The sequence below is a fragment of the Bidens hawaiensis genome, unplaced genomic scaffold (genome assembly GCF_021521415.1).
Source record: "Bidens hawaiensis isolate Kalapana, Puna unplaced genomic scaffold, B.hawaiensis_p1.1 tig00002442_1, whole genome shotgun sequence".
NCBI classification, from domain to species: domain Eukaryota; kingdom Viridiplantae; phylum Streptophyta; class Magnoliopsida; order Asterales; family Asteraceae; genus Bidens; species Bidens hawaiensis.
The window spans coordinates 2,895,698-2,913,724 of NW_027491135.1; positions in this window are offsets into that span (position 1 = coordinate 2,895,698).

Consider the following 18,027-nt stretch of genomic DNA (forward strand, 5'->3'; position numbering starts at 1 on the left):
AACCACTGAGCGTAGCCTTCTTTCCATCTTGGCTGCTCCTCCCATTCAGTCTCATCACATTCCGTATCTTGACCCAAATCTGACTTTTCAACTGCCGGAATTTCATGCTCAATGTTATCCTCCACAATCTCTCCTTCTTCAACTTCATTGTCAATCACAATCTCAGCCCCTATCTTCTCGATCTCTTCCAACGGTACCATATCCTCATCACCTATAACATCATCATCCAACACCTCCTCAGCATCCACTACCACCACGTCATCACCCCCCGATCCGCCAGTTGCACCAGTTGACTCCCCCTGAGTTGTGGAAGTCCCAAGAGCTTGTTCAGTTCTTGGCAACTCTCCACCTGCATCTTTCGATGCATTGGGATCATCGTCTAGATCGTTTCTCTTCTTCGTCCTCAGCTCGTCACCCTTACAGCTCGTCTCCCCCTGAGATGCCAAGAACTGTTTCAAGGCATCAAAAATTTTACCATGCTCAATCAGGAGGGGCGACTGAATTTGATTCTCTGCAACGAGGCGCTGAATAGCGTGAGTCTGGATCAGATTTACTCTTGACTGTTCTGCCACGACCCTTTCAAGAGCTGCTATTCTTTCCGAGTCGGATAAGGTTGCATCGAAATCAAACTTCATATGTGAAATGTCTTGAGCATACGGAGGAGGGATCCCCAAGGTAACCGGCACATTAGAAACAGGTGGAAACGTAACCGCAGGTGGTATCGTAACAGACAACCCTGAAGTGGCAACAACCGTCGACTCAACAAACCTTGCAACGACCTCCGATGGTGTAAGAGTTGGAGGGGGCAAGGACACAATCTCTGGAGCCGGGAGTTGAAATGTAGTGGGTGGTATGCCAAAGGAGGATGAGGTAGTCAACACGGGAACATCCGAGGTGATCGGCCCTGTAACTGTCAATGATGTAGGGACCATAGTCATACCAGACAGTGCGGGTGGAGAAAAACGAACCACCCTCGAGCTCTCACCAGCTCCCGATCCTTCACCCGTTCTCGCCCTTCTCGCCCGGCGAACCAACCGATGCAAATCCTCCTCAAAATCTGATTCACTATCATCTGTGTCTCTCTTTCTCTTCCCATGAATTCTTTCTTGAGTAATCAAAATCTGTCTTGCTTCAGCCACATCATCGTTTGAGGAATCAGAATCAGTTCTTTCAGACATAGCTACAGTCGTAGCTACCATCGACACATCCACACTCGTAACCTGTGCAGACGAGACATGTACCTCTTCCTCTGGATCAACACGTTCCATATCGAAAAATCCTTGGCCGCCAAAAGCAGCTTCAAGGTCGACGTGTTCCTCCGGTGCCACAACAGGTGGTGGTTGAGGTGCACCTGCCTGTTGCGGTGCCGGATCCCGAAACTCGTCCCCACGAGCTGCAACATACTCCGGGTTGATCAAGTACCCAAATAACGGAGTATGTCGAGGATGGAGCTCTGGTTTACTTCTGGCACTTGACGATCTACACTGGGCAAAGATCCTCTTGCTGACACTCTCCACATATCGAATCGGACGGCGCTGAGGTAACGTGAGAGCCACGTGATTCAAGATCATTTGAAGGAATCTTGGGTACATCAAGAATCTCTCACGCGCCACCGCTCGTCTTTGACGGTCTATCTCATAGAATACCATCTGACTGAAGCTATAACGCTTGTTGTAAGTCAGTGCAGTCATTGCCGACTGCATGGTCGCACCCATTCCATCCGTACCAGCCTTTTTGCCAGACATGTACACGATCATCACGTGCATGAGAAAGCGCCATTGATCTAACAGAAACCCCTTGCGTCTCTGAGTATCCCCCAATGGATCAGAATAGCCCATTCTTAGAAAAGCACCATCTCTGAATGGAGCCACGAAGTCTGTAGGGTCATCTCTCGTTTCATCCCCAAACTGCAAAGCAACCCTTATCTGCTCAGAAGAGAACTGCACCTCCTGATTGTTAACCGTTGCACGCATAACTGGTGGCTCAACCCTGCAATCATACTCAACAGTCTGCCAGAAATCTTCTATGTTTGGTAAAGAGATGGGCCGAGTTGTAGTAATAGCGTGGAAGATACGCGAGCGGATAAGAAAAGAGATGATCTCGCGATAATCATCTACACCACTCGCATCCGGGTCCAATGTGATGTACATGTTATGCCCCGGGAAAAACTGACGGTTGTTGTCTCCACCTTCGTCACCACCGGCACCACCGGCTCTTGCAACAGCTGTCATATCTGCAACACAAACGGTCTACGTTAGAGAAACGTCGAGGCGATTGTAACTTCGCTTATTACCATGAGCGAAGTTAAGATAAACATTAGTGTGCAAGCGAAGTTAGACATAGGGCGAAGTTGAGCAAAACTTCGCCTATACACTAACTTCGCTTGACAACAAGTGAACATTTAAATAATATTTAAACCATTAGGCGAAGTTAAGCCTAAAGCGAAGTTAAGGATAACTTCGCCTAATCATAAGTTCGCCCCTGATTAATTAAAGTTTAAAGTAACAGGCGAAGTTAAGCCTTAGGCGAAGTTGAGAACAACTTCGCCTAAACCATAACTTCGCCTGAACTGAAACGGCAAAGGTTTAGACGGCCAAACGAGATGTCGTTTGGATAATTCAATGATTGTGGACTCTTAAACACATGATTTTATGGATATCTAGACGATCAAGATGATTACGACCACGTGAAAATAAGTTTGAAAAGCCGGTGTTGAGGGTTTGAATGAACGGGGCCACAAATCGGGTCGAAACGACCTTTGATTAACGTCATTGACATAGATTAGAAGATATGATGACACTACACACCTTCAATTCGGATTAGAAACTGAGATAAACAACGAGTTGTGATTCGTGATATAACTTCGTCAAGAGATTATTTGATAAGTTCGCTGGTATTTGAAAAAGTATAAAGTGTTTGACCAAAATTCTCTTTATATAGGGTCAAAGTTACACAGGCGAAGTTGGGGCTAACTTCGCTTACCCCTTAACTTCGCCTGTTATAGCAACTTCGCTTGATATGAATGTTACATAACAAACCCTTATAATTAGAACGTTATGCCACTAACTTTTAAAACTTCCTTTAAAGAGTAAAATGTTACGATCAAAGCCCAAGTAACTAGGTATTAAAACATTAAACGACATATGTAAGATTAATTTTAGAAATAAAATACACGGGATCAAATTTCAGTCTTGACAGGGACTAAAATGTTTTAGAAAAGATCCGAACAGGAATCATAATAATTAGATGGCTGTCACATAGATCCATGTTCAGCTGTATTATGACTTAAAGAAACAGGTTGTAAGCAGGTAAATAACTTAGAATGGTTTTCATCGCTTCTGTGATACGGGTTAGGTTCGATTAATCTCAAAATATAAATGGACACCACATCAGAGATTGTGATGTCTCCTATCTATTCTCAAAGCTTATTTGGCTTTCCCCAAGTCACCCCGAGTTGACCTCGACCCGTAGTGTCTGATTAAGCTGTAAATACATCTTGATCATTTAGTGTCTTCGCGTTATCTTTCTTGCATCTTGATTGAGAAGTATTAACATTATGGGCGAAACACTAAAATATTATTTTTTTTTTATTTTTTTTTTATTGTAAATATTTACACAACTTCAAAACAGTAAATGTAACACCCCGTAACCGCAGCGGAAACATAAACGGGATGCAACAGACACCTCTGATATCAACCACATTGTTTATAAAGAAAACTGAATACATTAATATACTTCAAAATACATTATCTCGTATTTCATTACCGTCTAGGTGTTACACACATCATACATTACGATACATAATTCTATGTAATATAATGTATCCTAACATCCCACACGCAAATCTTACACACATCAAGCACTTAGCACGTAAGCAATCACTTCATCTTAATTGTACCTGAAAAGCATGTGAGAAAACAGGTCAACTACGAATAGTTGGTGAGTTTCACAATTTGAGTAAACCTTGATAAATCAATATCATAATATAATATTATATGGGGACACTGTTAACCCAGTACTGTACCCTTTCCGGGGGCAATGTTAACCCAGAAACACCTCTTTGGACATCTGGGGACACTGTTAACCCAGCACTGTACCCATTCCGGGGGCAATGTTAACCCAGAAACACTTCAAGAGACATCTGGGGACACTGTTAACCCAGTACTGTACCCATTCCGTATGATTCCCGTACAATCAAATATTTATAAATACACGCAAATCCATGCGTTCAGTATGTACTTAAACATTTCAATAGTAACATGCTTCCGCCCCGGGAAAATATTTGAAAACAATTCAGAAAAAGGGGCTCGTGAAACTCACCTTAGCACATGCAAGCAGGTAACAACAATCATTATCAGTTAACACGTCCAATTTGTAATATGATCCCTACGATCGTTACTATACACGCATTATTAATATAATTTTAACCAAGTTAACCGGTACATCTGGGGACACTGTTATCCCAGCACTGTACCCGTTCTGGGGGCAATGTTAACCCAGAAACACTTCTCCGGACACAGATTGTGATATCGTTTAGAGTTCCATGGTCACAACTACTATTAGTCGTTTTTCTCGTTTTGCGTGCCTAGCACGGTTATCCCATTTTACGTTTCAAAAATGAGTTTGGTCACACACGACCCGAAAGTAGTGGTTGCTGATAATTTAATTAAAGTTGTGAAATTTGAGCTCGGTTTAGACGCCCCGATTGGCCACGGGACCCGTTTCAGTCTTTGGCGTACCGGAAACTGTTAAATCGGTTAAAAATACCCAAATCATCCGAATTATTTTCGGGTGATTCATTTTTACTTGTTTAACTCTATTATATGAAAATAGTTCATTTTTAGGGTTTTTATACACCAGTCGGTTCGTTTAGACGAACTTTACCGGTTTGTGCGTTTTAGACTTTAAAAGTTTGTTTTTATCTTCTTTTAAGCACAATTAATTATCCGTTTAGTCTCTGATCTTGAAATTTTGCACAAATCACTTTTTGACAGTGGGGAATTTAATAAAAATATTTCCAGAATTAATTTTTATATTTAAAATTTATTTATCTATTTTTAAACACCATTTAAACACTAAATATGTCGTAAATACCAAACGACCTTAGAAAAATCCCAAATTTTTCCTGGATGTCCCCTGCCATCCACATAGTCCCCTGTAATTTTTCCAGAACCAAAATCTCTTTTTACATGCCATTTTCACTAAAACCGAGCTAGAAAACTCTAGAACTCGTTTAACTGAAAAGCCTACTTAGGCTTCTCCAAGTGACCTAAAATTTTGTGTGTGACTTATACATGTTATAAAAAGCTTATCTGCAATTTTCCAGAAAAATTTCCATGATAATTAACTATTTTTCACCATTTTTAGCCAAAACCGAGCATTAAATTCACCAAATATTCATCCTTTGTCCAAAAATTACCAAAACTTCACAGAACTCATATTTTCATGTATTTAACACCTCTATAAAATTTCATGACCTAACTCCAAACCATCAACAATCTGTCCAAAAACTCCAAAACCGAATATACCTTTCGTTTTCCGCCACTACAAGCTACAAACTCGTCTTTCCGCCTTATCTACCACTAAAAACAGAGCCTACAACCAACATACCACAATACCAAGCAAGTTACACTCACGATTAAGCCTCTTACACTATAGTTTCGGTTATTGCTTTAAAAACAAAGTTTAAACCGTAAAAATTCGTTTTTGGTTCGTTTAACTCCTTTCTTGGACCAAGATCCCTTGTATAACCCGTATACATCACTTGATCATGCAAGAATCGGTTTTCATCTTTGAAACCTCATTTTCTTGTAAATAAACTCAAGAAACGAAGATGAACACGTGCATAACTCGATCATTACCTTGTTTTTCTTGCTAGAACTCTCGGTTTTTGAATCATAATATGGAAAGGATTGAAGATCATGGAGAATGTTTGATGTAAAAAAGAAATGAATGGAATGGGGTGATACCCCTAGTCCGATCGGAATAATGAGGGGGTGGGGTGGGACCCACCTCTTCAATTCTAGCCACATGTTTGGATTCTCGAAATCTGGATAATGTTTTGGATAATCTGGTTCAGTTCGTTTTTCGGTTAAATGTTTAATTTAACTTAAAACGAGGCTAAAACGGTCGTTTTTCGGCTTAAAAATGAAATTTATATAAAACCGATTTAAAAAGTTTAAAAACTTAAACCATGACATTCATTAACTTAAAACATCTTATTATTAATAATTGCGCATCTTTTTCGGCTTGATCGATCGTCTCTTGTTTGGTTTGGTATTAAAGGTTTCGTTTAACGTACCGACGTATTATTAAATCGAAATTCTTTTTCTGTGTCGTACTTTACTTATCCTGAAGCATTAATGCTTCGTAACATCACTAATTATTATAGATATCGTCTATAATTGAACCCTCGATTCGTTCGGGTTTCAATAACGATCGATCGATTAATCGCATATTCAATACGATAAATTATATATTCACGTACAATCGATACAGTGAAGCACGTATTCTCGTATAATTACTATGGTAATTCATGTACCAGACATTAAATATAACGTAACTACTGTCTACCGGTTAGGGTATCCCTGGTTTCGTCGGAATCGTTACATTCTCCCCCCGTTAAGAAATTTCGTCCTCGAATTTTACACGCCCACTATCCCCTTCCGAGAGAAAGTTGGGGGTTTTTTTCCTTCAGAATTCACCCTCGCGTTACCAGATATAATCTGGTCCTCGCTGTGAATTCCACTTAATCTTAATCAATAAAGCTTGGTATGTCCAAATTGTTTAGTTTTCCCGTCTACTATCTCTACGAAATTATTTATGATAACAAGCATGTCTTCTATGAGTACCTCCATTACTAGTACTTTCGTTGCCTCATCGCTTAGGTACTTTTCAATCCGTATACATGGCAAAACATCATGTATAGTACTTAGCCCCTGGAGTACTTTAATCGATAACTAAATGACCAATCATGGAGATAGTCTCATGAGGTCCAATATATTAAGGAGCTATTTTCGGTTTTGCCAAACCTCATATCACCTCTCAAAGGTGATGTCTTAAAAATGCCTTGTCACCTCTTTCCAGTGACAATGGTTTCCTTTGAATGTTGGCATAAATCCTTTGCCAATCTCGCGCTGCTTTCAACTTATCTTAAATATTATAAATCCGATTGGTTGTTTCTCGAATCAATTCAAATCTTATGGCTTGATTGACGCCCACTTTCAATTTAATAAATTGGTGTTAATTACTTCACCCATAGAAAGCTTCAAGCTCTCGATGCTTCCTTCCCCTCCTTCCAATAATGGAAGTAGGATGACTATTTCGATCTGAGATCATTGAAAATGGTACTCCACGACGAGATACCATTTCACCATCATGAATTTGGGCGAGAATTCGTTGTGGTAATCATCATGGATTGGGATGAAATGCGAGGATTGGTTAATCGATCCGCGATTACCCAATTTACACCATGCCTTTGATATATCTTGGGAATTTGCGTCCCGAAATCCATTGTAATTTATTCCCACTATCATTGGCGAATTTTCTGTCGTTGTGGCGTTCCCTGGGGTTTTGGGTATGCAGCCTTATCTCTCGCATAACATAAATATTCCCCAACATACGTAACCATATCTTTCTCCACGCTCGGCCATTAATAAATTCCTTTCAGATATTCGTATCATCAATAGTCTAATCCGATCCCGGATGTATGGAATATTTCAATCTATGCGCTTCGTCCATGATTAATTCACGAAGGTCATGGAGGGTCGGGATCCAAACCCGATTTTTGTAATAGAGAATTTCGTCCACGCGCTGTTCGAAATTCTTCTCATTGCCGTAAAGTCCTTCCTTTTCCAAATGTTCCTCTTTCAACGCCTCACGTTGAGCGACTCGAATAAGGTCCGAAAGGTTCGACTGGACTATCATCCCTAGCGCTTTCACTCGCAATGGCTTAACCCGATCTTTCCTACTCAAGGCATCGGCTACGACGTTAGCCTTGCCGGGGTGATAACGGATGTCACAGTCATAATCGTTTAACAACTCGACCCATCTTTATTGCCTCATATTCAGTTCTTTCTGATCGAATATGTGCTGCAAACTTTTATGATCGGCGAAGATGGTGCACTTCGTACCGTAGAGATAATGTCTCCAGATTTTAAGTGCGAAGATAACCGCTCCCAGTTCTAAGTCGTGAGTAGTGTAATTTTTCTCGTGTACTTTTAACTATCGGGAAGCATAGGCTATAACCTTATTATTCTGCATCAACACGCATCCTAACCCTCTACGCGATGCGTCACAATACGCGACAAAACCATCGTCTCCGTCGGGGAGACTTAAAATCGGCGCTTGGCACAATTTTAATGGTTTCCATCGTATTTGGATCTATATGAAATCCTTGTTGCTTTACAACATGACCAAGGGATTATGCCTTCTTTATTCAAAATCACATTTCGAAAACTTCGCGTACAACTCCTCTTGCTTTAACACTTCCACAATTTTCCTTACACGTCGTTCGTGCTCTTCTTTACGTTGCAAATATATCAAAATATTATCAATGAATGCTATGACAAATTTGTCAAAATAAAGTTTACAGACTCGGTTCATGAGTTCTATGAATGCTGCCGGCGCATTTGTTAGCCCAAAAGGCATAACTAAGAATTCATAATGGCCGTAGCGAGTCCGAAACGCTGTTGTTGCAACGTCCTCCTCTTGGATTTTTCATTTGGTGATAACTATATTTAAGACCAATTTTCTAAATATAAATCGCCCTTTGCAGTTGGTTAAACAGATCATTTACTTCGAAGAAGTGAATACCTATTCTTGATCGTCACTTTATTCAATTCTCCCTAATCAATACATATCCTAACACTTCCGTCCTTCATTTCCCAAATAACACTGGTGCACCCCATGGTGACCAACTAGGTCGTATGAATCCTTTATCCAACAATTCTTGTAACTGATTGGATAATTCTTGCATCTCGGACGGTGCAAGTCGGTGGGGTGCTTTAGCAACAGGACCAGCTTGAGACATTAAATCGATTCTGAATTCGACCTGTCAGGTTGGCGGTAATCCAGGAAGTTCTTCTGGGAAAACTTGTGGAAATTCGCGTACCATCGGGATATCTTCTATATGTCTTCTTTTAAATACTTTGGCAATCGCGTTTGTTAAATACCCCAGGTTTTCTTGTCGTAAATATTATAACATCTCAAGATGAGATTAGAGTGGTAACATAATACCGTACACTTTTCTCTGTATCTAATCGCTTCATCGTCCGAAGGAGAGCTTCTAATCATCTTCTTTTCATATTTGATTTCAGCTTCATGTTGAGTTAGCCAATCCATGTTAACTATTACGTCAAAACTTCTTAACTTTACTGGTCGTAGGTCAATAAGGAAAGGTTAATCGTTCAGAATAATAGAACAATTCCGAACAATTTAGTTAACCATTAGGGGTTTACCGTTAGCGATTCTACAGTATAGGGTTCTATAGTTTCACTAATCGGTATCTTTCCAAATGATAGGAGGTTAACAGGAACTAACTTCTACCGACGACCGTAAAAATATCACTAAAGCCTATTGATTTAAGACTACAACATACTTATACCGCCTTTGGATCATGACGTGCTTTATTCGAATTACTCACAAAAGCACGGCTCCTTGCTTGATCAGTGGTTGATGCTTGTCATGAGGTTCGTCTTCTAACGACACCTTGGTTCAACTTTGGGCAATTTCTCTTGAAACGTTCTGTACTGCCACATTCATAGCAAGTACAACTGTTTGGCATAATTTGGTTTCTTTGAATAGATTGTTATAGAAGTTGTTGGGTTCGGAGTGGTTGTACATGAATGGGTTGGGGTTGCAGGTTCACATGGCTTCAATTGGTTCTACAATTAGGGCATTACGTCCATCTTTACCACACCTGTGGCCTACTATCACTCGACATTCTTCTTCCTGCCGATAACCATATTTTCCACCTTTAGGGAAGGACCCTTCATGCGGTTCAAGTTTTCACACCAGAACTAGTCTTAGTATAATTCTGGGTTGTAGGACATACCTACTTATTCGAAAACCTATCTTGCACTATACCTTTATCATTTCTCTTCTTTAACACTCGACGTCTCACCTAACGTCCTTCCATTCCGCTTCCCATGGAGTCAAATATATCAATGCTGGCTTGCGACCCAACCCTTCCAAAGGTTGTATATTTTACAGGATTGTCTATACTCCTTATCGATGGAGTTAGTCCCCAATATAGCGCTCACTTTGCTTAGTTTCAGGAGTAATTAGCCATGTTATCAGACATGACAATTCCTTCAAACGATTAGCGTTTTCTAAGTGATCAGCACACAACATTTCTATTTGCCATAGCTCAGTTTCCAACCTCTGAACTTAATTACTTAAATAAAAGTGCTCTAGCACAAGAATTTTAAATTCTGACCATATCGTCTGGGTAATAATTTTCTAACTATAATTTTGTACCATCGTGTTCCATCATGATACAACATAATCTACCAACATATCTGTAGCATATTTCACTACACCATGTTCTAGACTCTTACCAATATCCTTAACCATTTCGATCTTTTCTATCCACTCGCTAATCTATTCCTCCCTTTACCATCAGCAAACTATTAATAATTTCCTTAACACAACCAACAAACATATCCTTCATACCGGATCTAATTCATTACGACTACTATTCATGTTTAGTTTATAACTAATACTTGTAGTCATAATAGTATTCGGTGGGACATTATCACTCTTAGTAATACCACTAAGAATTGAAATATTTCTATTCATGTGATTGCTCGATCCATAATTCTGCGATCACATTTGCATCAACACTAGCAGTGATCTGTGATACGTCATTCGGTATTATCATCTGCTATCTTTGAGCAATCAACTGACTCATATCAATCTCCATCATTGGAGTTATTCTTTTATGTCATTCTGCCGTACCCATCCCGTACGCAGTAATCAATACTAATCTCACCGTATAACTCGTTACCAGCTCAATCATAACAGCAGGTACACATACACACCAAATATTATCATACATATTACACATACCGGTATCTAGTATATATGTCCCACAAATATAATATCATAAGGACTTAACCTGACGTCGGTTAACGTTTAAATATGTTTCATAACCCTTGTCACCAACTGACATATAGATCTTTCTCAACAAAGATTAATGTTTAATAAGCTTGATTTCAATATCCTTCTACATGTCAGCATAACCGATACATGCTCACCGTGAGCACCAAACGATTACGTACCACGGAGTTATAATATCCGTGTCTATTTTTATATCCGGCATACACGGTATACCACCTACGAACGAACAACCAACTAGGCTATAATGATTCCAACACCTCTTTGTGTATGGGTAATCATTCTATTCGAGTAGACATGGGTATGGGCATCTAACGGATGTAAGGTTAACATAGGGAGTTGCAAGTTTCAAGGTGATCGCGCACATGGGTTACCTTCAATTATTATCAATTACTATTATGGGAAATTCTATCACTTGCTCAGTCAATGTCCTCAGGCGTTTTAGGTTCGCTAAAATCGGTGATTCTCGATCTGGAGGTGGTATGACTCATATGTTTGAGAGTGAGAGATACACATATATATTTATATATATTATTTTTATCTGCTCATTTATTATCAAATTTATTGTTATTATTATTATTTTATTTTATTCTATTTATTTATTTATTTATTTACCTTAATGGAATAGGAATGGGCTCAGGTACAGATCCGTCCGTACGTGAGGGTCGTCGGTTTGGGTGAACATAGGGGGTTATTAGGATATACGGTACCGGTGTTGGTAGGGTAAAGGATTTATCAATTTTGTTTGGGAGTGACGGTTACTAGATATTTCTGGTTAATGTCAACGGCAGATCTAACTTGGTACTATCCTAACTATGGCCCGATAAGTCAGACTTATCATCAACCGATGCTCTAGAAATTTCAGCATCCTCGGTACTTTTATTATTTCATCCCCCGGTTCCTTATCCGGGTCCTATTTCTCAATACATGTACCCACAAGATACGTACATATATATATACACATTAGCACGCATAAATAATATTATATACTTTACACATATGTTGCCATTTTTTCCTATTAATGTACCCAGTGACTTCCCCTGAATTCCCTTGTGCAGACAAGTCTGTTATTATGTTCCGGACCATAATAACTCACTTGTCCATCCAAGTTCATCCAGATCTCGTCACTATATATTATTAGTTGATATTCAGATCCTATAATACTTGAGCTACTGGTTATATTTTAGGTATCTTTTAAAGACATCCTAATTCTTTATAACCAATAGCTCTGATACCAAGTTCTGTAACACCCCGTAACCGCAGCGGAAACGTAAACGGGATGCAACAGACACCTCTGATATCAACCACATTGTTTATAAAGAAAACTGAATACATTAATATACTTCAAAATACATTATCTCGTATTTCATTACCGTCTAGGTGTTACACACATCATACATTACGATACATAATTCTATGTAATATAATGTATCCTAACATCCCACACGCAAATCTTACACACATCAAGCACTTAGCACGTAAGCAATCACTTCATCTTAATTGTACCTGAAAAGCATGTGAGAAAACGGGTCAACTACGAATAGTTGGTGAGTTTCACAATTTGAGTAAACCTTGATAAATCAATATCATAATATAATATTATCTTGGGACACTGTTAACCCAGTACTGTACCCTTTTCGGGGGCAATGTTAACCCAGAAACACCTCTTTGGACATCTGGGGACACTGTTAACCCAGCACTGTACCCATTCCGGGGGCAATGTTAACCCAGAAACACTTCTAGAGACATCTGGGAACACTGTTAACCCAGTACTGTACCCATTCCGTACGATTCCCGTACAATCAAATATTTATAAATACACGCAAATCCATGCGTTCAGTATGTACTTAAACATTTCAATAGTAACATGCTTCCGCCCCGGGAAAATATTTGAAAACAATTCAGAAAAAGGGGCTCGTGAAACTCACCTTAGCACATGCAAGCAGGTAACAACAATCATTATCAGTTAACACGTCCAATCTGTAATATGATCCCTACGATCGTTACTATACACTCATTATTAATATAATTTTAACCAAGTTAACCGGTACATCTGGGGACACTGTTATCCCAGCACTGTACCCGTTCTGGGGGCAATGTTAACCCAGAAACACTTCTCCAGACTCAGATTGTGATATCGTTTAGAGTTCCATGGTCACAACTACTATTAGTCGTTTTTCTCGTTTTACGTGCCTAGCACGGTTATCCTAGTTTACGTTTCAAAAATGAGTTTGGTCACACACGATCCGAAAATAGTGGTTGGCTGATAATTTAATTAAAGTTGGGAAATTTGAGCTCGGTTTAGACGCCCCGATTGGCCGCGGGACCCGTTTCCGTCTTTGGCGTACCGAAAACTGTTAAATCGGTTAAAAATACCCAAATCATCCGAATTATTTTCGGGTGATTCATTTTTACTTGTTTAACTCTATTATATAAAAATAGTTCATTTTTAGGGTTTTTATACACCAGTCAGTTCGTTTAGACGAACTTTACCGGTTTGTGCGTTTTATACTTTAAAAGTTTGTTTTTATCTTCTTTTTAGCACAATTAATTATCCGTTTAGTCTCGGATCTTGAAATTTTGCACAAATCACCTTTTGACAGTGGGGAATTTTATAAAAATATTTCCAGAATTAATTTGATATTTAAAATTTATTTATCTATTTTTAAACACCATTTAAACACTAAATATGACGTAAATACCAAACGACCTTAGAAAAATCCCAAATTTTTCCTGGATGTCCCCTGCCATCCACATAGTCCCCTGTAAATTTTCCAGAACCAAAATCTCTTTTTACATGCCATTTTCACTAAAACCGAGCTAGAAAACCCTAAAACTCGTTTAACCGAAAAGCCTACTTAGACTTCTCCAACTGACCTAAAATTTTGTGTGTGACTTATACATGTTATAAAAAGCTTATCTGAAATTTACCAGAATTTTCCATGATAATTAACTATTTTTCACCATTTTTAGCCAAAACCGAGCATTAAATTCACCAAATATTCATCCTTTGTCCAAAAATTACCAAAAATTCACAGAACTCATATTTTCATGTATTTAACACCTCTGTAAAATTTCATGACCTAAGTCCAAACCATCAACAATCTGTCCAAAAACTCCAAAACCGAATATACCTTTCGTTTTCCGCCACTACAAGCTACAAACTCGTCTTTCCGCCTTATCTACCACTAAACACAGAGCCTACAACCAACATACCACAATACCAAGCAAGTTACACTCACGATCAAGCCTCTTACACTATAGTTTCGATTATTGCTTTAAAAACAAAGTTTAAACCGTAAAAATTCGTTTTTGGTTCGTTTAACTCCTTTCTTGGACCAAGATCCCTTGTATAACCCGTATACATCACTTGATCATGCAAGAATCGGTTTTCATCTTTGAAACCTCATTTTCTTGTAAATAAACTCAAGAAACGAAGATGAACACGTGCATAAATCGATCATTACCTTGTTTTTCTTGCTAGAACTCTCGGTTTTTGAATCATAATGTGGAAAGGATTGAAGATCATGGAGAATGTTTGATGTAAAAAAGAAATGAATGGAATGGGGTGATACCCCTAGTCCGATCGGAATAATGAGGGGGTGGGGTGGGACCCACCTCTTCAATTCTAGCCACATGTTTGGATTCTCGAAATCTGGATAATGTTTTGGATAATCTGGTTCAGTTCGTTTTTCGGTTAAATGTTTAATTTAACTTAAAACGAGGCTAAAAAAATCGTTTTTCGGCTTAAAAATGAAATTTATATAAAACCGATTTAAAAAGTTTAAAAACTTAAACCATGACATTCATTAACTTAAAACATCTTATTATTAATAATTGCGCATCTTTTTCGGCTTGATCGATCGTCTCTTGTTTGGTTTGGTATTAAAGGTTTCGTTTAACGCACCGACGTACTATTAAATCGAAATTCTTTTTCTGTGCCGTACTTTACTTATCATGAAGCATTAATGCTTCGTAACATCACTAATTATTATAGATATCGTCTATAATTGAACCCTCGATTCGTTCGGGTTTCAATAACTATCGATCGATTAATCGCATATTCAATACGATGAATTATATATTCACGTACAATCGATACAGTGAACCACGTATTCTCGTATAATTACTATGGTAATTCATGTACCCGACATTAAATATAACGTAACTACTGTCTACCGGTTAGGGTATCCTTGGTTTCGTCGGAATCGTTACAGTAAATAACTGCAAGTCCCGACTCTGGATCACTGCGGTTTCTTGACACACTATCTTCACGGGAATCAGAACACTCACGGGCTCGTGTATGACTGGGTAATCGCTTTTCTGCCTATATTCGGAAAGATGTATATGGAGGCATGCACAACTCTTAATGAGTTTCCACTTAAAATCGAGGAGATTTAGTTAGTATCACTTCTACTTTTACGCACCATAAAAAGCTACCATAACATACAATGACTGTTCTAAAGTCTTTTAGGCCGAATTACGTCACTGGTTAAGCACACAAAATTAGCTTGGGTATCACTTTCCAAGGTTGGATCAATTTTCTTAGAAACATTGTAATTTAACTTCCTACGAAGTGAAAGACTTGAAAAATTATTTCATCTCCCTTAAAAATATTTTAAATTCTATCGCTCCGATCAAGTCAAAGTCTTCAGGTAAACGGCTATCCTGAAGATCCAATGGATCAGCTGGACCGACCACATACGAGTATGTGTCATTCTAACTAAGTATGAACGACTAATTTTCAGCGAAAGAATAAAACCACATCATAAACCGCCCCGGTCATTTTCAGTCAGTTGGTTAATGGCTATCCTCATAATCTACTAGTAGAAGTGAGGACCAAACACATCCGAAGATATGTCCTTCAAACTGAAGCAACCGACATAATTCTAAGCGATAGAGACGTTTTTTTTAAATATGTAAGTAAAAGCGAAAAATATGGTTACTCGGGATTGATCATCCCATTAAGCTCAACAAGGTTTTGAAAACGAGTTCTGTCAAACGCTTTAGTAAATAAATCAGCGAAATTATCTAACGAATCAACCTTTTCGAGCACTATTAATTTCTTCTCAGCACAATCCCGTATAAAATAATGACGAATGTCAATGTGTTTAGTTTTGCTATGCTTTACGGGATTGTTAGTTACTGAGATAGCAGCAGTGTTATCTATACAGATAGGAGTATGAGTGAAATTCAGACCGTAATCGCGCAATTGCTGTTGTATCCAAAGAACCTGGGAGCAGCAGTTCGATGCTGCCATGTATTCTGCTTCACAGGTAGAGATAGCAACTGAGGTCTGCTTCTTGCACTGCCATGACACTAATCTGCCTCCAAGGAACTGGCATCCACCTGTTGTTGACTTCCGATTCTGATTGCATCCACCATAGTCAAAATCCGTGTAAGCGACCAAATCCAAGTCTCCCCCTTTCGTGTACCACAACCCCAACTTAGGCTTGCCTTTGATATACCGCAATATCCTCATCACACCCTTCATGTGAGATTCCTTTGGGTTTGCCTGAAAACGAGCACAAAGACAAACTGCAAACATAATATCAGGTCTAGATGCAGTTAAATACATTAAAGAACCTATGATTTCCCATATTGGGCGGGGTCCACGTCTGCATCACTGTCTGAGTTAGCACCCAGTTTGTGGTTGACGCAAAGTGGAGTATCAAATGGAGTGTTGTCCTACATCTTGAAGCGTTTAAGAACGTCTTGGACATATTTAGTCTGATGAATGAACATCCCATCTTTCTTCTGATCAACCTGCAATCCTAAAAAGAAAGTTAGTTCACCCATAGCACTCATTTCAAACCTCTTTTTCATGACGTCTTCAAATTCCTGACACATGGCGACTTTTGATGCAGCAAAGATGATGTCGTCCACGTAGACTTGAACCGGAAGAAAATCTCCCCCTTTTCTCTTGACAAACAGTGTGCTGTCGATTTTTCCTCTTTCAAACCCATTCTCAAGCAAGTAATCAGACAAGGTTGCATACCAGGCACGAGGTGCCTGATGTAGACCATATAGTGCTTTACTTAGCTTGTACACGTGATCAGGAAAGTCTGGGTCAGGAAAGCCTGGAGGCTGCTCAACGTACACAACCTCATCGACTTTACCGTTAAGAAACGCACTTTTCACGTTTAACTGGAACACCTTCATGTCATTGTGTGCAGCAAATGCCAAAAACAAACGAATCGCTTCCAATCTCGCAACAGGAGCAAACACTTCATTGTAGTCAATCCCTTCTTGCTGATTAAAACCTTTTACAACCAGCCTCGCCTTGTTCCTGATAATTATCCCTTTTTCATCTGTCTTGCATTTGAAAACCCATTTTGTGCCAATCGCATGCACATTCTTCGGTTTTGCAACCAATTTCCAAACCTCCATCTTCTCGAACTGGGCTAACTCTTCTTGCATGGCTTCGACCCACGAGCTGTCCTTTAGAGCCATTTGATAGTTCTTAGGTTCAATCTGGCTAATGAAGCAGGTGTACAAGCACTCGTTACTGATACCTGTTTCTTTGATGCTTGTGTAAACACAGGTGTCCTCATTCAAGTTTCGTCTTGTTTGTACACCATCAGACAGATCACCTATCACGTTCTCCAAAGGGTGATATTTATGAACACCAGTAGTCGGAACCGAACTGACTTGCAGATTGTCTTACAGGTTCGAAGATAGTTCATCAATGGGCGATTGTTGTTGAGAGTGAAAAGGATTGAAGAATTCGTCTTCAGTAGGGGCAGCAGGGGTGTCGACAGCAGTTGACGAGGAAGGTTAACATTCATCGTACTGCGGTCGTTGCACAAAATTTTCTTCCTCATCATAAAGAATCTGCGTAGCTATTCTCTCATCAACTTCTGCATAATCCAAGTAAGGCAAATTAAAAGATTTAAAAAGCTTATCATA